This window comes from Camellia sinensis, chromosome 2 (assembly GCF_055761805.1).
Source record: "Camellia sinensis isolate YWXY chromosome 2, ASM5576180v1, whole genome shotgun sequence".
NCBI lineage: Eukaryota > Viridiplantae > Streptophyta > Magnoliopsida > Ericales > Theaceae > Camellia > Camellia sinensis.
Window position 1 is genome coordinate 90,343,458 of NC_138962.1, and position 23,391 is coordinate 90,366,848.

The following is a 23,391-nucleotide window of genomic DNA, read 5'->3' on the forward strand; positions in this document are numbered from 1 at the left end:
ATTTCACCAGAAGTCCCCGGCAACGGCGCCAAAATTTGGTGGGTCGTTGAACACACCAAAATTAAATACTAAACTATACCAAATTCAATCAGAATAATGGCAAGTCCAGGTATCGATCCACAGGGACTATTGTGAAATTAAATTAATTCAATCGCAAAATTCCTAAATTAATTTTGATTAAAAAGATAAGATTGATTCTATACCTAAACAGCAATTAAATAAAATTGAAGAATTATATTAACAATTAAAATCTAGGGTTTGAGATATTAATTTTCGAGAAAAATCCTAGGGTAGAGAATTCACCACTAACCACATGAATGAGACTTAACATCAACCATCAATCGCAATTCGGTTTGAATTATCAAATATTTCAAAACTACAAGTTTGAAATATTGATCAAGAGGTTTGTTGCATTCAATGTACAGGCACGAATCATCCCGAGTAGTACGAGTCGTTTGCTCTAAACTATGTTAGCAAAACGACCCGTCTCTCATAGTATGACGCGTCTCGTACTTTGAATACAAACACAAAGAATACTAATGTATGGAAAACATTAAACAATCACAGAGAGTAAAAATGCTTGAAGTGAAGAACGAAACAATTATTTATAAACTTCTAAAACAACCATACATTCATTCAAACCAAGTTACAATGAAAGCTCGTGAAAAATTCCATTACATGGCTAGGGTTTCATCAAAACCCTAGAAAAGACGACTAGCCACTCATGGAGGAGTGGAAAGAGAAAGAAGATGAAGAAGAAGCCCCCATGGAAGTGTTTTCCAAGCTTTGGTAGTGTCTCCCCCTTTGGAACCCTAGCCTCCCTCTTTTTTGTATTCAATTTTCGAACCCTAACTGTGACTGATTTTCTGTCTTTTATTCGGAGCAAAATAGACCAAAAAGTCCGTGCACGCGTCCCTAGGTGGGTCGCTCGTGTGGTGGTTTGGGCAGCTCGTGCGGTGGTGGGCCGCACGTGCGGTGAAACTTGGCCGCACGTGCGGTGGGCTGGTGGACTCGGATTTTTCACGTCTCGCTCGGAGAATCTGATTTCGCGCCCCCTTTTGATTGAATTTTCATATTTCCTGTCAAATCTGTACAAGTGCACGAAACACATCATCTCCACCAAATAAATAAAATTAAAAGACAAAAAATGTAACCTAAGTGGCCTCAATGTGGTACCTTTCGGCATACATCAAGACTATTCAATAAAATATATTTATTTTTAAAATAATTATATGTTAATTTATTTAAGTACCTCGCATCTCTACAGTCCACAACCAACTTTGTGCAGACATCAATGCTTTCAAAGTATCTGGATAACGTCTACTCCAATACGGGCTCACCAACCTATCATTAGTGCTAAATGCAAACTCAGAAGCAAGAGTGGATACCGGAATAGCTAAAAAAATCTCTAGCTATTTCTTGTAAGGTTGGATACTTTGATGCATTTGATTTTTACCAAGTCAACACATCAAAATTGGGGGTTCTTGTCACAACATCCTCTTCTAAATAATGGCCCAACTCTGATATTACATTGTTAACGTTTTTTCTTCTCTTTCTACTAATAAATAAATCATAATCTAAAACTACCTCTGAATCCCCAAATTTTGAACTCATAAAAGATTCAACATTAGCACCAATCCCCAAACTAAGTTTTCTTTGATACTCTTGCAACAAATCATTACAAAGTTGGCAAATCTTCACAACTTCTTCAGTTGTATCTCTATAAAGTTTATCAAAATAAAACTCCAACACACTAAGTTTGCACCTAGGATCAAATACAACAGCAACTCCTATAAGACCATGTGTAACAATCCAATATTTATCAAACTTTTCCAACATTTTTTATGCCATTGATCAAACCACCTCAATTGAATAATAGAGTCATTAAGAGATTGTTATCCTAATCTCACATAAATTTGGAAAAGCAACATTGGTCGTGAGATATTTAGTTCCAAAAAACAATTCAATTGCTTTATAAAATATCTTGAACCTCCCACAAATTTCTGTAGCAAATTGCCCCTCCACCTCACTTGGCAATGTTGTATATTGGGTCTCTTTATATTTCACGCGATAAAATGCATCTTTATACAACAAGGCAGTTTGAAGCATCAAGTATGTTGAATTCCACCTAGTTGCACAATCAAGTCATATCTTTTTAGTATTCAAATTTTTTACTTGACAAGTTGTTTCTTCAAATTTTTCTACTCTTTTAGGAGTTGTTGTCCAATAAGCTACACTATCCCAAATTTTCTCTACACCTATTCTTATCACATTCAATCCATCTTTGACAATCAAATTGAGAATATGTATGCAACAATGCATATGAAACAAAGTCCCACCCAACAGAAGAGAACTACTATCCAATTTATCCAACAAAATGTTAGTCATCACATCATTGGTGGAACAATTATCAACAATGATAGCAAATACTTTTCTATCAAGATCCCAATCCATCAAACAATTGAGAAAAGTATCACAAAGAACTTCTTTTGTGTGTAGACCTGTAACATAAATGAACCTAAAATAATAAACCATAATATAAATAAATAAAGTTATCAGATTAAAATCATGAAGGACTTAGACACCACACCAATGATATCCTACATATAACAAACAACCAAGCCCATGGACTAGGCATAACAACAGATCCATAATCTCCATAAGAAACATATTATAGGAATAATAATCAAAATTATTACTCACTAGATCCCATCCATAATTTGCACTATAATCCTAGACCAAACACCATTTCCAACAATTTCAAAAGATACATATCAGACAATTTAACCACCAAAAAAAAAAAAAAAAAAAAAAAAAAAAAGACTAATTAAAACAAAATTTCGATCAACAAAATATTATGAATAGCTTCCATTGTAACTGTTCAACACCAAAAGCATATCAAGAAATGTTTTCGGTAGAATGCATATGATAAATGATTCAACAACAATCTATAATAAAGCATAGATTAATTTATATGCAAAAATATACCTCAAAATACGGCTTTGCAATGACCAATCGTCAATAAAGTGTGTCGTGACTGCCATGAACCCTTTATTTTGATTACTAGAAGTCCACATATCAGTTGTGATTGCCACTTTTGATTGTTCTATACCAATCTCATTATCTTCTCATTCTCATTGTCATAAATCTTTAAAATATCACATGTTATTGTGTTTTGATAAGGTACTTTAAACAATGGTTAAAGTGCTATCGAATATCTTTTAACCCCAATATGATCCACAATAGACAAAGGGTATTCATGCAAGATTATGGCATTTGAAAGATCTCTCCTAGCAATGTCTTCTTCAAAAGTATAAGAAACTTTCGGGTTCTCCTTGTTAAAGTTGCTAGTTAAAGTGTTACCATACAAAACTTGGGTTTTTTTTTCTAATAGCTAAACTAGAATCAGAATCATCTACATCAAGGACATTTTGATTTGGGAGGGGAGGCTGTGATGGTAGAGAGGTCTCACTCTCAACCGATATTGATGGTTATAAACCATCAACAAGTAATTGGGAGTTAGATTGAGGGTTTGCTTGAGAGTTTGCTCCACCTTCAGACATTTTCAATTCTTAAAAATCCTGGAGAACATAAAGCCAATTAAAAGAAACATAAATTAGTTATATACAAATACTCCGTAATATTGAACTATTACAAGAATCTTTCTTCTAAGCAATCGCAAGTTGCAATGAGTCAAGCTTGATTCAGATGCCTACGAAAATTTAAAACGAATAATCATTTTCAATTTTGGCTCCACCTTTTTAATAATTTTCGTAGTTTCCCAAAATGTGCTCAGAAAATAAAATGTATGGTGAACTAAAATCAGAATCAAACATTTCATTTGATTAAGATGACTAGGAATGGCATCCAGGGTGACAATCAACCTTCCGCCCTTGGGTGACTGGGTTCTTTGATTAAGATGGAATGATGGTTGATTAAAATATCCTTGTAATAGGCTAGGGTTTTCTCTGGATGGGAAAGGGTGAAATGGCATCCAGAGCCAAAATGGAATTTAGCAATGTCATTGATGGTTTGATTTCTTGGGTGACTGGGTTCTTTATAGAACAGGTTGGTAACATGTGAATTGGTATATTCAGACCGAGATGATTTAATAGGGTTAACTGGGAATGGAGTAACTGAAACTGATTGGCTAGATACAAAAGGATCGGAGGCCAATGCAGATGAATAATCAGGGCGTTGAATAGTACCAAGGGTCTGGTAACGGTTAATGAGGTCAAGTGAATAAGAGGGGGAAACTGACTCCAAAGGAGGAGGGACAATGAGTTGATTTGGTTTAGTGGAAGAGGAGGCCAAAGCCTTGGAATGAGGCCTTGGACGAGACATCTGTGAAATAATAAACAGTAATTAGCAACCAGAAAGGAGATCAAGATAATCTTGATGACGATGTAAACAATTGTAGTTGTGAGCAAGTAAATTGCGGCGAGCTAGAATTTGGTGGTAATTGATGTATTGGGCTCTTTTGGTAGTGGGTTTAGCTGATTTGAGGCGGTGAATGCGATGGGTAAGCTGTTTAATAAGGGTTTTGAAATAGGTAATGCAGGATTTATGGTAAGCAGTAAATGGTGTAGTCATCTCTTACCCCCCTGTAAAAATTCCCGGGTAAGAAAATCAGGTAGGGAATTTTGACAACCAGGTATATAGGTAATATCAAAATCAAAAATACTTAAAATAGCTTGCCAACGGGCAAAAATTTGCTTACTAGCAAGATTTTGAACATCTTTTTCTAAAATAAATTTGGCAGATTTGCAATCAACACGTAGTAAGAATTTTTGATTTAAAACATCATCTTGAAATTTTTGAATGCATAAAACAGTAGATAAAATTTCTTTTTTAATAGTACTATAATTAAATTGTGCTTTATTCCAGACACCAGAATGATAACGAACAATTTGTTCAGATGATTGAGGAGTAAGTTGCTGAAGGAGAATGCCACCATAACCAATATCGGAGGCATCAGTTTGAATAATTTTGAATGAATTTTCAGTGGGAATACCAAGACAAGGAAGAGACTTAACATATTGTTTGACCTGTTTAACAATAGAAGTATGAACAGAAGACCAAGGAGGAGGATTATCTTTTAACCTATCAAATAGAGGTTGACAAGTTTTCCTAAGGTCTTTATAAAACTCAGCAATGTAATTGAGGGAACCTAAGAACCTTTGTAATTGAGTTTTATCAATGATTTCATCAGGGAATTTGGAAGCAAATTCAATGGATCGACTAATGGGTAGGATAGTGTTATGATGAATATCATATCCTAAAAACCTGACTTTGGTTTGAAATAATTTAATTTTAGGAGCAGAAATGACGAGACCATGACTTTTGATGGTGTAATAGAAGGCATTTGAATGCTTCCAATGTTCACTAAGTGATTTTGAAAAAATTAAGATGTCATCAATGTAAACAATGGAAAATTGACTAAATGGGTTAAATATGTCATTCATGATATGTTGAAATTCACTAGGAGCATTTTTTAAACCAAATGGCATAACATTCCATTCATATTGACCAAAGGGTGTATTAAATGCAGTTTTATATCTATCTTTGGGATGAATTTGAATTTGCCAAAAACCACTTTTTAAGTCGAATTTACTGAAGATAACGGCTTGACTAAGTCGTTTAATTAAATCTTTTTTATTAGGAATAGGATACCGAATCCATTCTAAAACAGAATTTAATGGTTTGTAATTAATAACAAGTCGAGGGACACCACGTTCTAACTCAGCATTTTTATTAACATAGAAAGCAGGACAGGACCAAGGTGATTTACTTGGGCTAATGATGCGATTTCTTAATAATTCTTTAATTTCTTTTTTACACATTTCAAGTAATTCATAGTTCATTTGAATAGGTCGAGATTTAGTAGGAATTTGGGATTCATTAAAATTCTTAATATAGGGTAAGGTAACTACATGTTTTTTCCTATGCCAAAATGCAGTAGGTAAAGTGGAGCAAACAGTTGATTCAAGTTTTAATTTGAAATCATTAATTTGGGAAACAATAACGGGATTAGTTAATTGTTGATCAATGCGTTTGTGGTTGATTTCGTCTTTGAGAAATTTTAAACGCCGAGTGAGGCGGTTAATTTGATGAGAAATAGAACAATCTTTTAATTGATTTAAGTGTAATAATTCAGGAGGAGATAAAAATTTGAATGTAACAGGTTGTCCTAAAACATGTGTAGTGATGCCTGTACTAGAGGTAGTAAAGGGATATAATAAATAAATAAATGGGGAACCTAAAATGATTTTATCAGTCATGTTAGTGACTAAAACAAAAGAGGTTTTGAAACATACATTATCTTGGCAAACATGTACTTTAGGTAATTTATATTTGATATGCATTTTAGTACCATTAGCAGAAGTTAACTTTTCTTGACATTTTTCATAATATGTAGTGGGAAGTAATCCTTCTTGGATACAATTTAAATCAGCACCAGTATCAATTAAGGCAATTAATTCTAATTCAAAATCATTAATAATTATTTTGATTTTAGAGTACCATTTTTGTATGTAAAGTTTATTGATTAGACTTAATCGTTTTTCTTCAGGATTATTGGATTGAGATTGGTGTGATCGGTTATCAAATATTAAATTAGCCGGATCATATTCATGTTCAGATTCATGTGGGGATTCATGTTCATTGGTTTGGAAATTGTCTAAACTTTTATCAAGTTTTAAAGTAATAATTTCATCTTCTAATTTTTTATCTTTATGTTGTAATTCTTTGATTGTTTGTTTAATCTGATTAATTTCTTGTTGTAAATCTTGTAATGTGACTTCTTTTTGTTTATTTTTAAATCGTTCTAAAGTTTTGGATAGACTAATTATAGGTTTATCAAATTTAGGTTTGGAATCTGAATGGATTAATAGAGATTTTAATTTATCAGTATATTTTTGTTTTAACTTGGGATCATCTAATTTACTAATTAGGTCAATCAAAGCAGATTCTTCTTGAGTAGTTTTGGTGAGGACAGTAATTTGTTTAACTGGTTTACAACAAACGTCATTACAACCTATTGTAATATTATTATCAGAATTATCACTAGGTGAATGGTAGTCGGATGAAGTATTAGAATGATCAGAAGAAGAAGTACTGCTGATAGTTTGATTTAATTGAAAGATTTCATATAATTGATTTTTGGAGGTATCATCAATTTGAAGTTGATTAACCTTGTCTTTTAATTTTTGTTTTTCTTTACATTTATTAGAATAATGACCTTTTTGACCACAGTTATAACAAGTAACATCTTTGGTAGATTTAGATTTTGGATGTGATTTAGATTTATAATAGTTCTTTTTAGGTTTGGTATAAAATTTATCATTGGATTTGGAAGGTGAATAATTCTTCTTATATTTATATTTATTGGAATGTTTGTATGATGATTTATGTTTGGAGTATTTATGTGATTTCCTACGAGAGGGTGCAACAGGAGGTAGACCATATTGTTCACAGAAATTGCCTAATTCATATTTAGCTTTATGTTTATCTTTATTAGCTTTTTGTGTAAGTTTGAGGTCAATACACATTTTTAAACCTTCTTTTTGAATAGTACTAATTATATCACCATATGTGAGATTATCGTATTCAATAACACCAGTGGATTTACTAAGAACTTCTCTAATTTTATGCGCAAATAAGCTAGGTAATCCATTAATAAATTTTTCTTTCCAAAATGATTTAGTACAGTCTTCTCTTAACATGACTCGAGAGGTAAATACATCTTTATACCATCGAAAATCACTTAAGGTTGGACAGTTAAGATTACTAAGTTGATCATGTATGCGAGAATAGATATGGGTAGGAGTACCAATAAAATGTCGGACTATGGTATATATAAGTTGGTTAATACCATCAGGGTGACAACATCCTATAGTTTCATCAAAAATAGGGAGACCATTTTCATCAGTTTGATTAGCATATATGATTGTGTCACGTTGTTCTTCAGTGAGGTATTTTTCCCACCAAGATTTGAGCATACCAGTAAAACCAGAAGTAAGTAAAGAAACAATTTCAGGTTGAGAGTATTGGGGATAATTACTAAGATAACTATTGGCGACCATAGATAAATGATTTAATTTTTGAAGGATTTGATCTTCACTGAGACCATCAATATTCCATTCGTATAATCTTTTAGCAGAAACAGAAAATTGATTACTAATATTAGTGTCTTCAAATTGGAGGTCGACAGGAGTAGGTTTAGAATACCAGTTTTTGGTAGTTTGAGGATTAACTTTGGGATAATGAATTTTATTAAGAGTAGAATGTGGAAACTGTTGAGCTAATTGATTTATATCATTATCAGTAGTGTCAGTTTTAGATTGATCAGACACAGTAGTAGTATTAGGTTGTTGGTTCAAAACAGTAAGACCTTTATCTTTAGATGGAGAAGTATCATTAGGGGTTAATTTAGTAAATAATTGTTCAATAGCTTTGACAGTAGATTGATCATTAGTAACGAGGCTAGTTCGTTTAGAACGATGACTAGGTAGATTAAGTAATGGTTGATCTAAAGATTTAGTTGATTTGGCAGGTTGGTCATCTAAAGTTTTGGGATTCATTAAAATTCTTAATATAGGGTAAGGTAACTACATGTTTTTTCCTATGCCAAAATGCAGTAGGTAAAGTGGAGCAAACAGTTGATTCAAGTTTTAATTTGAAATCATTAATTTGAATGTTTAATGTTAATGCCTTAAGAATATGTGGATCTCTTAAACTTAATGTAAAATCAGGAAAACAGTTAAAATGTACTGGACCTTTATTAAGACCAGTTTCCATCATTCCCATTAAACTAGCATTATAATTAAGAAAACGGGCATCTCTTAAACAAAGTAAAACAGAAGTATTTTGTCCTATCATGGTTAATCGATTGACACCAATTTGAATTAAACCAATATGCATGAAATTGTAGCCACGATCTAAATGTCGTTTGATTAATTTTTTATCAAATAACTGACAGGTTTCTCTTGGTTTTTCTAAAGCATAAACTTGTTCAATAGTTTTAACATGGAGAGTAACTTTAAAAACATCTTGTATAAAAGAAGTTTTATAAATTTCTTTAGTAGGTAGTTTTGGAATATTCCATCCAGAATTAATTTGATCATTTTGTATTTCAACATCTTCTTCATTAATTATGATGCCTGGATTAGGTATAGAAGGCAAGGTAGTTGACCTAGAACTTACTGATGAGTTACTTCTAAATAATCGATTCATTGTTTTGTGTTAATTAACCAGTTTTACAGATATCTTAATACATACCCTATTCTTGTCAATTTTATCACAGACCTAGTGTACATACATACCCTATCTTTAAACCCCAAAGTCTGACTCTGCCTAAAACGAAGGACTTACAGAAGACTGGGAAGAAGTGGGTGACTTAAACTAGGTGGATAGAACAGACTGATCTTGTGGGTGATTAAGATGAACTGAAAACAGGATTAATTAAGCAAACAACAAAGACGATTGAACAGAAGTAGCTAAACAGTTAGAAACAGGATACAACATCACTTGGCTCTGATACCAAAAGGGCGGAAGCAGCACATATATGAAGGAGATGGATTATGAAATCAAAACATATAATTTAAACATAAAATTTAAACCATAATTTAAAACATTTTTATTACAGAAAATAACTTACAATTACAATTGTAGCAACTGCAAGGATCTTTAATTGGGTACAACGGGAAGGCTTGTAAGGCTCTCAAAACACTCTGTTTTTCTTTCAACAATGATGGAGAAGAAAATTGAAGAATGCCTGGACGCTTACAATTGATTACAATATAAAGAAATAAAAGTAAAACAGTAAACATGTGACTTCTGATAGCAGCTGGCCGAGCATGTGAAAAGTAGATGCTGTCGGTTGCTTTCGGTTGATTGATTGAATAGTTGAGCAGCTTTAAACAAAAGTTGATTGGGCGAATAGTGATAGTGAACAGTAAAAGTGTGAACTGTAAAAGTGAACAGTAACGTTTACTATTCATCACTTTCGGTGGACCATGTGAATAATGGAATCAATAAATACAAATTGGCAGCTTTTCTCAAAAGAGTATTGATTGAAGCTAATTTGTATCTATATGGAATCCAAGGTTGATTTAAACAAATGGGTCCTGAGCATCTTGAAACTCGGGTCCTGAATACTGATTGGTTGATTCTTCAGAGGAATGGATCTGGACTAAATCGTCTGAATCATCTAAATCGGTAGATTGGACTTTAGCTTGATTCAACAGTTGATGGGCTAACTGGATCATGTCTGCTTTGGATGATTGGGCTTTTCCTTTGGACTTGCTTGTGGGTTGAACAGGAGGTGGAATGAGCTTTGCCTTGACTTTGGATTTTGACTTGGGCTTTGATTGGGCTGGCTGAGCAACAATGGCTTTGGTCTTTGATTTGGATGATTTGGGCTTGGAGCCACTAGATGAGGGGCTTCCAAGATTGACTGGAGGAAGACTGGGCTGACTTCCTTGAGTAAATGCAGCAGTTGGGTTCTGCTGGGCTTGAGCAAGAGCAGGAGTTGGAGCACATTGATCAGGTGGAAATTCTTCTTGAACAATTTCAAGAATTCTGGGAACATTGAACTTAACCCACCATTTAACTCTGTGTTGGCGGATGATGATATTATCATCAATCCCATAATGCCATTTGAATATCCATGGAATCTTGTATTTGGCAATGAATATGAGTAATAAGGGAAATTGCTTCTGGTGAGCAGAAAATGGGTAAACAGAGTTGAAATAATGAATTATATTTTTGAGATCATCAGGAAGGATAGCTGAAATGGCGCCATAGTGAGACCACCATCTCAGAAACCAAGTTGGTAACTCAGATTTGAATTTTTGATCAAATGAGATGAACCAGGAATGACTAAAAGTTTCATTTTGGTACAAGAAAATCTTGAACCAAGCATCAACGTAATCATGATAATTATAAGGAATAGAATGGCCAGGTAGATCACGAAGTTGATTAGGATTACCCCATTCAGCCATGGAAACAATGTGGTGAATATAAAGTGAATGGTAGAGGACCTTATAGGCATAGGTGCGATCCTGAATTGGCTTGATTAAGATGGAATGATGGTTGATTAAAATATCCTTGTAATAGGCTAGGGTTTTCTCTGGATGGGAAAGGGTGAAATGGCATCCAGAGCCAAAATGGAATTTAGCAATGTCATTGATGGTTTGATTTCTTGGGTGACTGGGTTCTTTATAGAACAGGCGGAAGCAGCACATATATGAAGGAGATGGATTATGAAATCAAAACATATAATTTAAACATAAAATTAGAGAAGTTCTTAGTAAACCCACTGGTGTTATTGAATACGATAATCTCACATATGGTGATATAATTAGTACTATTCAAAAAGAAGGTTTAAAAATGTGTATTGACCTCAAACTTACACAAAAAGCTAATAAAGATAAACATAAAGCTAAATATGAATTAGGCAATTTCTGTGAACAATATGGTCTACCTCCTGTTGCACCCTCTCGTAGGAAATCACATAAATACTCCAAACATAAATCATCATACAAACATTCCAATAAATATAAATATAAGAAGAATTATTCACCTTCCAAATCCAATGATAAATTTTATACCAAACCTAAAAAGAACTATTATAAATCTAAATCACATCCAAAATCTAAATCTACCAAAGATGTTACTTGTTATAACTGTGGTCAAAAAGGTCATTATTCTAATAAATGTAAAGAAAAACAAAAATTAAAAGACAAGGTTAATCAACTTCAAATTGATGATACCTCCAAAAATCAATTATATGAAATCTTTCAATTAAATCAAACTATCAGCAGTACTTCTTCTTCTGATCATTCTAATACTTCATCCGACTACCATTCACCTAGTGATAATTCTGATAATGATATTACAATAGGTTGTAATGACGTTTGTTGTAAACCAGTTAAACAAATTACTGTCCTCACCAAAACTACTCAAGAAGAATCTGCTTTGATTGACCTAATTAGTAAATTAGATGATCCCAAGTTAAAACAAAAATATACTGATAAATTAAAATCTCTATTAATCCATTCAGATTCCAAACCTAAATTTGATAAACCTATAATTAGTCTATCCAAAACTTTAGAACGATTTAAAAATAAACAAAAAGAAGTCACATTACAAGATTTACAACAAGAAATTAATCAGATTAAACAAACAATCAAAGAATTACAACATAAAGATAAAAAATTAGAAGATGAAATTAGTACTTTAAAACTTGATAAAAGTTTAGACAATTTCCAAACCAATGAACATGAATCCCCACATGAATCTGAACATGAATCTGATCCGGCTAATTTAATATTTGATAACCGATCACACCAATCTCAATCCAATAATCCTGAAGAAAAACGATTAAGTCTAATCAATAAACTTTACATACAAAAATGGTACTCTAAAATCAAAATAATTGTTAATGATTTTGAATTAGAATTAATTGCCTTAATTGATACTGGTGCTGATTTAAATTGTATCCAAGAAGGATTACTTCCCACTACATATTATGAAAAATGTCAAGAAAAGTTAACTTCTGCTAATGGTACTAAAATGCATATCAAATATAAATTACCTAAAGTACATGTTTGCCAAGATAATGTATGTTTCAAAACCTCTTTTGTTTTAGTCACTAACATGACTGATAAAATCATTTTAGGTTCCCCATTTATTTATTTATTATATCCCTTTACTACATCTAGTACAGGCATCACTACACATGTTTTAGGACAACCTGTTACATTCAAATTTTTATCTCCTCCTGAATTATTACACTTAAATCAATTAAAAGATTGTTCTATTTCTCATCAAATTAACCGCCTCACTCGGCATTTAAAATTTCTCAAAGACGAAATCAACCACAAACGCATTGATCAACAATTAACTAATCCCGTTATTGTTTCCCAAATTAATGATTTCAAATTAAAACTTGAATCAACTGTTTGCTCCACTTTACCTACTGCATTTTGGCATAGGAAAAAACATGTAGTTACCTTACCCTATATTAAGAATTTTAATGAATCCCAAATTCCTACTAAATCTCGACCTATTCAAATGAACTATGAATTACTTGAAATGTGTAAAAAAGAAATTAAAGAATTATTAAGAAATCGCATCATTAGCCCAAGTAAATCACCTTGGTCCTGTCCTGCTTTCTATGTTAATAAAAATGCTGAGTTAGAACGTGGTGTCCCTCGACTTGTTATTAATTACAAACCATTAAATTCTGTTTTAGAATGGATTCGGTATCCTATTCCTAATAAAAAAGATTTAATTAAACGACTTAGTCAAGCCGTTATCTTCAGTAAATTCGACTTAAAAAGTGGTTTTTGGCAAATTCAAATTCATCCCAAAGATAGATATAAAACTGCATTTAATACACCCTTTGGTCAATATGAATGGAATGTTATGCCATTTGGTTTAAAAAATGCTCCTAGTGAATTTCAACATATCATGAATGACATATTTAACCCATTTAGTCAATTTTCCATTGTTTACATTGATGACATCTTAATTTTTTCAAAATCACTTAGTGAACATTGGAAGCATTTAAATGCCTTCTATTACACCATCAAAAGTCATGGTCTCGTCATTTCTGCTCCTAAAATTAAATTATTTCAAACCAAAGTCAGGTTTTTAGGATATGATATTCATCATAACACTATCCTACCCATTAGTCGATCCATTGAATTTGCTTCCAAATTCCCTGATGAAATCATTGATAAAACTCAATTACAAAGGTTCTTAGGTTCCCTCAATTACATTGCTGAGTTTTATAAAGACCTTAGGAAAACTTGTCAACCTCTATTTGATAGGTTAAAAGATAATCCTCCTCCTTGGTCTTCTGTTCATACTTCTATTGTTAAACAGGTCAAACAATATGTTAAGTCTCTTCCTTGTCTTGGTATTCCCACTGAAAATTCATTCAAAATTATTCAAACTGATGCCTCCGATATTGGTTATGGTGGCATTCTCCTTCAGCAACTTACTCCTCAATCATCTGAACAAATTGTTCGTTATCATTCTGGTGTCTGGAATAAAGCACAATTTAATTATAGTACTATTAAAAAAGAAATTTTATCTACTGTTTTATGCATTCAAAAATTTCAAGATGATGTTTTAAATCAAAAATTCTTACTTCGTGTTGATTGCAAATCTGCCAAATTTATTTTAGAAAAAGATGTTCAAAATCTTGCTAGTAAGCAAATTTTTGCCCGTTGGCAAGCTATTTTAAGTATTTTTGATTTTGATATTACCTATATACCTGGTTGTCAAAATTCCCTACCTGATTTTCTTACCTGGGAATTTTTACAGGGGGGTAAGAGATGACTACACCATTTACTGCTTACCATAAATCCTGCATTACCTATTTCAAAACCCTTATTAAACAGCTTACCCATCGCATTCACCGCCTCAAATCAGCTAAACCCACTACCAAAAGAGCCCAATACATCAATTACCACCAAATTCTAGCTCGCCGCAATTTACTTGCTCACAACTACAATTGTTTACATCGTCATCAAGATTATCTTGATCTCCTTTCTGGTTGCTAATTACTGTTTATTATTTCACAGATGTCTCGTCCAAGGCCTCCTTCCAAGGCTTTGGCCTCCTCTTCCACTAAACCAAATCAACTCATTGTCCCTCCTCCTTTGGAGTCAGTTTCCCCCTCTTATTCACTTGACCTCATTAACCGTTACCAGACCCTTGGTACTATTCAACGCCCTGATTATTCATCTGCATTGGTCTCCGATCCTTTTGTATCTAGCCAATCAGTTTCAGTTACTCCATTCCCAGTTAACCCTATTAAATCATCTCGGTCTGAATATACCAATTCACATGTTACCAACCTGTTCTATAAAGAACCCAGTCACCCAAGAAATCAAACCATCAATGACATTGCTAAATTCCATTTTGGCTCTGGATGCCATTTCACCCTTTCCCATCCAGAGAAAACCCTAGCCTATTACAAGGATATTTTAATCAACCATCATTCCATCTTAATCAAGCCAATTCAGGATCGCACCTATGCCTATAAGGTCCTCTACCATTCACTTTATATTCACCACATTGTTTCCATGGCTGAATGGGGTAATCCTAATCAACTTCGTGATCTACCTGGCCATTCTATTCCTTATAATTATCATGATTACGTTGATGCTTGGTTCAAGATTTTCTTGTACCAAAATGAAACTTTTAGTCATTCCTGGTTCATCTCATTTGATCAAAAATTCAAATCTGAGTTACCAACTTGGTTTCTGAGATGGTGGTCTCACTATGGCGCCATTTCAGCTATCCTTCCTGATGATCTCAAAAATATAATTCATTATTTCAACTCTGTTTACCCATTTTCTGCTCACCAGAAGCAATTTCCCTTATTACTCATATTCATTGCCAAATACAAGATTCCATGGATATTCAAATGGCATTATGGGATTGATGATAATATCATCATCCGCCAACACAGAGTTAAATGGTGGGTTAAGTTCAATGTTCCCAGAATTCTTGAAATTGTTCAAGAAGAATTTCCACCTGATCAATGTGCTCCAACTCCTGCTCTTGCTCAAGCCCAGCAGAACCCAACTGCTGCATTTACTCAAGGAAGTCAGCCCAGTCTTCCTCCAGTCAATCTTGGAAGCCCCTCATCTAGTGGCTCCAAGCCCAAATCATCCAAATCAAAGACCAAAGCCATTGTTGCTCAGCCAGCCCAATCAAAGCCCAAGTCAAAATCCAAAGTCAAGGCAAAGCTCATTCCACCTCCTGTTCAGCCCACAAGCAAGTCCAAAGGAAAAGCCCAATCATCCAAAGCAGACATGATCCAGTTAGCCCATCAACTGTTGAATCAAGCTAAAGCCCAATCTACCGATTCAGATGATTCAGACGATTTAGTCCAGATCCATTCCTCTGAAGAATCAACCAATCAGTATTCAGGACCCGAGTTTCAAGATGCTCAGGACCCATTTGTTTAAATCAACCTTGGATTCCATATAGATACAAATTAGCTTCAATCAATACTCTTTTGAGAAAAGCTGCCAATTTGTATTTATTGATTCCATTATTCACATGGTCCACCGAAAGTGATGAATAGTAAACGTTACTGTTCACTTTTACTGTTCACACTTTTACTGTTCACTATCACTATTCGCCCAATCAACTTTTGTTTAAAGCTGCTCAACTATTCAATCAATCAACCGAAAGCAACCGACAGCATCTACTTTTCACATGCTCGGCCAGCTGCTATCAGAAGTCACATGTTTACTGTTTTATTTTTATTTCTTTATATTGTAATCAATTGTAAGCATCCAGGCATTCTTCAATTTTCTTCTCCATCATTGTTGAAAGAAAAACAGAGTGTTTTGAGAGCCTTACAAGCCTTCCCGTTGTACCCAATTAAAGATCCTTGCAGTTGCTACAATTGTAATTGTAAGTTATTTTCTGTAATAAAAATGTTTTAAATTATGGTTTAAATTTTATGTTTAAATTATATGTTTTGATTTCATAATCCATCTCCTTCATATATGTGCTGCTTCCGCCTTTTGGTATCAGAGCCAAGTGATGTTGTATCCTGTTTCTAACTGTTTAGCTACTTCTGTTCAATCGTCTTTGTTGTTTGCTTAATTAATCCTGTTTTCAGTTCATCTTAATCACCCACAAGATCAGTCTGTTCTATCCACCTAGTTTAAGTCACCCACTTCTTCCCAGTCTTCTGTAAGTCCTTCGTTTTAGGCAGAGTCAGACTTTGGGGTTTAAAGATAGGGTATGTATGTACACTAGGTCTGTGATAAAATTGACAAGAATAGGGTATGTATTAAGATATCTGTAAAACTGGTTAATTAACACAAAACAATGAATCGATTATTTAGAAGTAACTCATCAGTAAGTTCTAGGTCAACTACCGTGCCTTCTATACCTAATCCAGGCATCATAATTAATGAAGAAGATGTTGAAATACAAAATGATCAAATTAATTCTGGATGGAATATTCCAAAACTACCTATTAAAGAAATTTATAAAACTTCTTTTATACAAGATGTTTTTAAAGTTACTCTCCATGTTAAAACTATTGAACAAGTTTATGCTTTAGAAAAACCAAGAGAAACCTGTCAGTTATTTGATAAAAAAATTAATCAAACGACATTTAGATCGTGGCTACAATTTCATGCATATTGGTTTAATTCAAATTGGTGTCAATCCATTAACCATGATAGGACAAAATACTTCTGTTTTACTTTGTTTAAGAGATGCTCGTTTTCTTAATTATAATGCTAGTTTAATGGGAATGATGGAAACTGGTCTTAATAAAGGTCCAGTACATTTTAACTGTTTTCCTGATTTTACATTAAGTTTAAGAGATCCACATATTCTTAAGGCATTAACATTAAACATTCAATTACATGGTGAATATACTGAAATGTTAGATTCTTCTCATAATATTGCTTTGATTTACCGTGTTCATTATAAATGTATGCAAACTAATTTAAATGTTCATGCTTTACATAAAAGCCCCAAAGATAAAACTTTATTAATCCAAAGCAGTAGTACTAATGAATCAAACATTAATATTCCTCACATGATTGAATGGAAAGATATTAATTTACCTGATCAATGGGTTACTGTCAATGAAAATTACAAACATAATCAACAACAATCTTCAATCCAAGACATTCAACATATCCAGCAAAACAATGATGGATCAGTTAACATTAAATTTAATCGAAGTCAATCTTCTCGACATAGTACATCTAGTGTCCCTTCAGAAATATCAACTGAAGATGAAATATTTAACACTCCTTTATTTAGAAAAAATAGTCAAATCCATCTTGGTCCAACTAATCCAACTTCCAAAAATAAATTAAAAGGAATTGATAATTCTACCACTTCCCAAATTAGTAAACCTGTTTACACTACTAATACACAGTTACCCGAAGAAGACATTGCTTCAAATAATTCCCCAACTCAAACTGATTTCGAAGAATTTATACAACCTGTGAATCCCCAACTAATGACAATCAAAAAAGATTTTACTCCTGATTTAGATAAACTACTTATTGAATTTCGATCCAAAGCAAATAGGTCTAAAAGACATGATTATCGTGCTAAATTTAATTCTGCTCAGCAATCCAAAATAACTAGAGAATGGTATAATTTTATGGTTCAATATGGTTTTGAATTATCTTTCTTTGATTATATGGATCAATATTACAAAAAGATTAATACAATCACAAAACATAAATGGAAAACTTCTCCAAATACTTCTGTCAGTTCTAATCATCCTCCATTAGAAAATATAATTATTGATCACCAAGGTTCTGAAGTTCCAGCCTCTCCTTTTAAATTACCTGGTAATGATGCTGAAATCAAAAAAGTTATTGAACAAAATAATTACACTAATCAATGTTTAAAAACAATTGGTAAACAATTAGATAAATTAGAAACTACTTTAGATGACCAACCTGCCAAATCAACTAAATCTTTAGATCAACCATTACTTAATCTACCTAGTCATCGTTCTAAACGAACTAGCCTCGTTACTAATGATCAATCTACTGTCAAAGCTATTGAACAATTATTTACTAAATTAACCCCTAATGATACTTCTCCATCTAAAGATAAAGGTCTTACTGTTTTGAACCAACAACCTAATACTACTACTGTGTCTGATCAATCTGAAACTGACACTACTGATAATGATATAAATCAATTAGCTCAACAGTTTCCACCTTCTACTCTTAATAAAATTCATTATCCCAAAGTTAATCCTCAAACTACCAAAAACTGGTATTCTAAACCTACTCCTGTCGACCTCCAATTTGAAGACACTAATATTAGTAATCAATTTTCTGTTTCTGCTAAAAGATTATACGAATGGAATATTGATGGTCTCAGTGAAGATCAAATCCTTCAAAAATTAAATCATTTATCTATAGTCGCCAATAGTTATCTTAGTAATTATCCCCAATACTCTCAACCTGACCAGAGCCATCTTACATTTTATTGGGGAACCTAAGAACTTGTCAACCTCTAATTACTGCTTACCAGAAAATAAAATGTATGGTGAACTAAAATCAGAATCAAACATTTCATTTTCTTGGTACTATTTGTGATATTTTTGCAGGGTATCTAACATTTTTGGAGATTTTTTTTTTTTTTTTTTTTTTGAAAAAAGGGCAATAATAAAACCTCTATGTGGATGATCAGGAAACCCAGTAGGTGCAGAAATTGCAATATCACCAAACAAACATTCAAAGATTTATTAAACATGAAACAAATATAAGATAAACATCATAAAAAGAACCAAAGAGTTTAGTGGAGTGGAAAGCTTAGTTGTAAGTTGTAATGAGAAGCATATGTCCAATCTCATAAAAAAAAATTATTCTCTCCAAGCCACTCTGTATCCAATAATTACTTGATTTGTGTAGAATAAGATGCTGGATTTACCGAAAACTTGTTGGAACATATTTAGAGTTCAAATCCCATAAAACACATAATTCACTCCTAGCCACTTATGATTATGCCCAATAATTACCCGATATGCGTGGAATGGGTTACAAGATTTTTTGAAAACTAGTTGGAACAAACTCAGAGTCCTCATTATCAAGAGAGAGAGAGAGAGAGAGAGAGAGAGAGAGAGAGAGAGAGGAAAACAGAGAGGCCTACTAGAGAATTCATCCAACACAAGGAAAGGATCAAAGTATTTGAGTTCAAACCTACAAAAAGAAACATAAGAAGAAGAGAAAAAAACCCATTTAGGCATTTAGTCAAACAGTTAAGATCTTCAATGAAACAAAACAGCATTTCAAAGTTTTCAATTAAAAAAAAAAAACACCCATTTGAGTTTTTTGTCAAACAGCTGAGATCTTCAATGAGAAAACATGAACATATTATTGAGGTGATTTCAGTGCACCACATATACATATATATATATATATATATAAATACATAAGACGTATACATGTTGTTAAGGTAAGGGTATGAAATATGTAAAAATTGTTGAATTGTTGAGGGATTTCATGTATAATCATGACAATTTATCAGTCTTTTGTGATTGAGACAGTACAATTCAGCAACAAATCAATGAAATCAGTCTTTAATTTCAGGAAGCAAAAGAAAGAAAGAGAACAAGAGAGAAAGAGAGCACGAGAGACAGAAACTCACCACACCGAAGAACCACCGTGATAAGCGACAACGGAGATTGCTACCGCTAGATCATCGCCATCCTAAATCGCTGATGCTGGAGTAAGAGGATGAGAGAGAGTGAGAATGAGAACCCTAGTTCTAAACAGGGTAGTGAAAACATATGGAGAAAATAAGCGGGTACCCATCCCGATGGATATTTAAAGAACACCACTTAATCGACCCAACAGGTAAGAAAAAAAAAATGAAAAATTTCATGTATTTGGGTCAAGTCTCCATGGGTACCCATAGGGTAGGTTTCCTATTGCCATCCCTAATAACTCGATTTCATCTTGTCCATCTTTTGCTTCTTTTTTTTTTTAACTTCTTAAGTCTTGTCTCTTTTTCCTCCTACATGTCTCAAATCTTTCTACAAGTGAATATTAAAATTGAAAGACTGTCAAAATAGTAATAACTTAACCACCAACATAAAATTTGAACATCTTACCCAATAAATCTCTACTTGCATTTCATACTTCTGATAGTTCACAACAGCAATTTGTGCTTTCATTTTTTTGTTATTTGCCTACATTTAAAAAAGTTAGTTAAAATTTTTTATGAACAATCCTTCTACTCCTTTAGTACAAAAGTTACTTCATTACCTTCTCATAAGGATTTTCAGGATTTGAAGGAGCTGGAAAAGAATCAAAGTTATCCCTAGAGTCCAATACAGTTGACCCATCAATAAATTTACTTCCCAAGTGCCATATTTGTTTGCCTTTTTGGGGAGGGAATCGTACTAATAGTCCGTGAGAACCACATAAAAGAGTGTTTGGTTAGGAACATGAATGAGGGGATTAATTATCGCTCTGGTCCCATTGATAGGACTAACAACCATCAGAGGGTTGGGATTAGAAATTGAATGAGATGATTAATGGTTAAAAGACCAATATACCTAGGGATGGCCACAGGGCGGGTTTGGAATTGGTTTGCCATTCCCCGCCCCCGTTGTGGGTGACCAAAACATAATCTACTCTCGGCCCACATAAGTATTGGGACGGGTAAAATCTGCCCCATTCGGGTGGATATGGGCAAGCCCCCGCGAATCGGACTAAAATGGTCATCCCTAAATATATTCCTTGTCCTACATCAAATAAGAATGTATAAGAATGGTATTATTGATATTTCATAAAGTTTTATTTTATTTTTGTTTTTTTTTCAAAAGTTGCATTGTTTAGTTTATTAAATAAGATGAATTAAAATATTTTTAATATTATTTTTTTCAAATAATTTATTTGTGAAAAAAAATATTTAAAAAATTTAATAAATACTGAAAAAATACGATTTTTTTTTATATTTAGAGAAATTTTTAAATGATTTTTACTCAAAATTTATATTTTTTTAAGTGTCTCTAAATTTAGTGGATTTAAAAAGTACAAAAAAATTATAATATTAAAAAAATACTAAAAATAAAAATATATTAATTTTTTAAATATTATTTATAATATTACTAATCCAATGGCATACAAACAAACACTTTTCCAACCTAATTCCATAATATTAATGATCTCCTTACTCAATCTCACCGTACTCAACCTCCTCCATCTTATGGAGCCAAACAAACGTGGCCTTGACTCCATCTTATTGTTATTCTTTCCAAATGAGATCACTTCCCTTTATATAGCCATCCAACTCCTCAAATGAATGGGTAGGATCATTTTGATCTAAGGGCTATTATTAAGCCTATAGAATATTCTATCATACACTCATACTTTCATTATACTCTAAAACTCTCTAAACTATTCTAGTATATAGTAGGACTTTCTATACTTCTTTAAAATATTTTAGAACCTTTCAAAACTTTTTAGATTTCTCTAAATTTCTACAAATTTCTCTAATGTTCCGAAACCTTGTACGATATTCTAGAATCTTTAAATCTTCTCTAGGTCTTTACAGAGTTTTTTAAATCTTTCCAAAGTTTTCTAAATTATTCAACATATGTAGTTAATGGCCTGAAACATTCTAAAAGAGTCGATAATGACTCTTTAACTGTTAGTATTTTGCCAGTAGTGTCACGAATTCCATTTCATAAAATGTGCTTTCAATTATTGCATAAAAGTATAAATGACCTAATAGTAAACATGTCGCAGCATTTTTGACATAATGAAAAATTAATGTAATTGTATATTCATACAAAAGTACATGTATATCTATATGTATATATTAGTATTCGACCCGCCCTATGCATGGCTAAATATATGATAATTATATATATTCATATTTTATGAATTTTTAGATTATAAATTTATTTTTATTTTTGAATTTTGAGATATATGATAAAAATATTTATTAACACTGCATGAATTTTTAAATCTTAAAATTTAGAGCCCCATCTATTTTACGGGAAAATCGGTCTAGGGCCCCTCTTCCACTTTTCGTAATGGAAGAGATCCACAAAATTATTTTTTGATGTCTAAGGTCCCTAAACATATATCAGATGAAAGTTTCACTGGCTCATCTCTTTCCACTCACTGAAAGACCTCTCGATCGTCTTCAACACTGGACAATTCGATTTACGCAAACTCAATTTGACCGATTCAATGATCGGAAACTCCGAAACCAAACTTCAATTAGAAACCCTAGGTTTGTCCGGGATTCAACACTGCGATTACGGCCTCAGTTGGCTCTGGAGGAGTTGTAAACAGCTCAAGAAACTCCAATTGCGAAGCTGCTATGCAATCGGCGATGAATCATCACTCTCATCGTTCGTCGAATGCTTAATTGGTCTCCAAGAAGTGGAATTGTGGACATGTAGGGCGATAATCAACGAGGTTCCTCTTCCTCCTCCTCTTTCATACACTTTCTCATTCTAGGGTTTCAAGTTCTTGAACCCCTTCAATTTCATTTTAATTCATCATCCCCTGTTTTCCCTACTATTCCGTCAAGCTTTTACAGTCTATTTCATACACTTTCCCTACTCTTCTGTCCCTAATGCTTTAGATTTGCACCTTACAATGAACAAGTGTGATGATCAATCTGGGAAGCAAGATGCAAAAGAACAAGAAATGGAAGAGGAATTTCTCTGTGAAGTCCAGAGAAAATTCGACCAGAGAAATTCTCTGTGAAATGTGAAGTTCAGAGAAAATTGGACCAGAGAAATTCTCTGTGAAATGTGAAGTTCAGAGAAAATTGGACCAGAGAAAATCTCTGTAAACTAGAATTTCTCTGTGAAGTCCAGAGAAAATTCGTCTAGAG

The 23,391-nt window shown here is 33.0% G+C and overlaps 1 long non-coding RNA gene across 2 annotated transcripts; it reads right to left on the bottom strand.

Annotated features, from left to right (window-relative positions):
- Positions 1-571: 571 nt before the first annotated feature.
- On the bottom strand, positions 572-21,366 carry LOC145819622 (uncharacterized). Of its 2 annotated transcripts, none has more exons than XR_014360382.1 (2): positions 20,179-21,366; positions 572-3,581 (listed from the first exon to the last, which is right to left on the bottom strand). It is a non-coding gene; the product is annotated as an uncharacterized LOC145819622 (long non-coding RNA). The 2 variants fall into 2 exon arrangements; XR_014360383.1 differs by lacking the exon at positions 20,179-21,366 and adding an exon at positions 19,681-19,728.
- Positions 21,367-23,391: the final 2,025 nt, after the last annotated feature.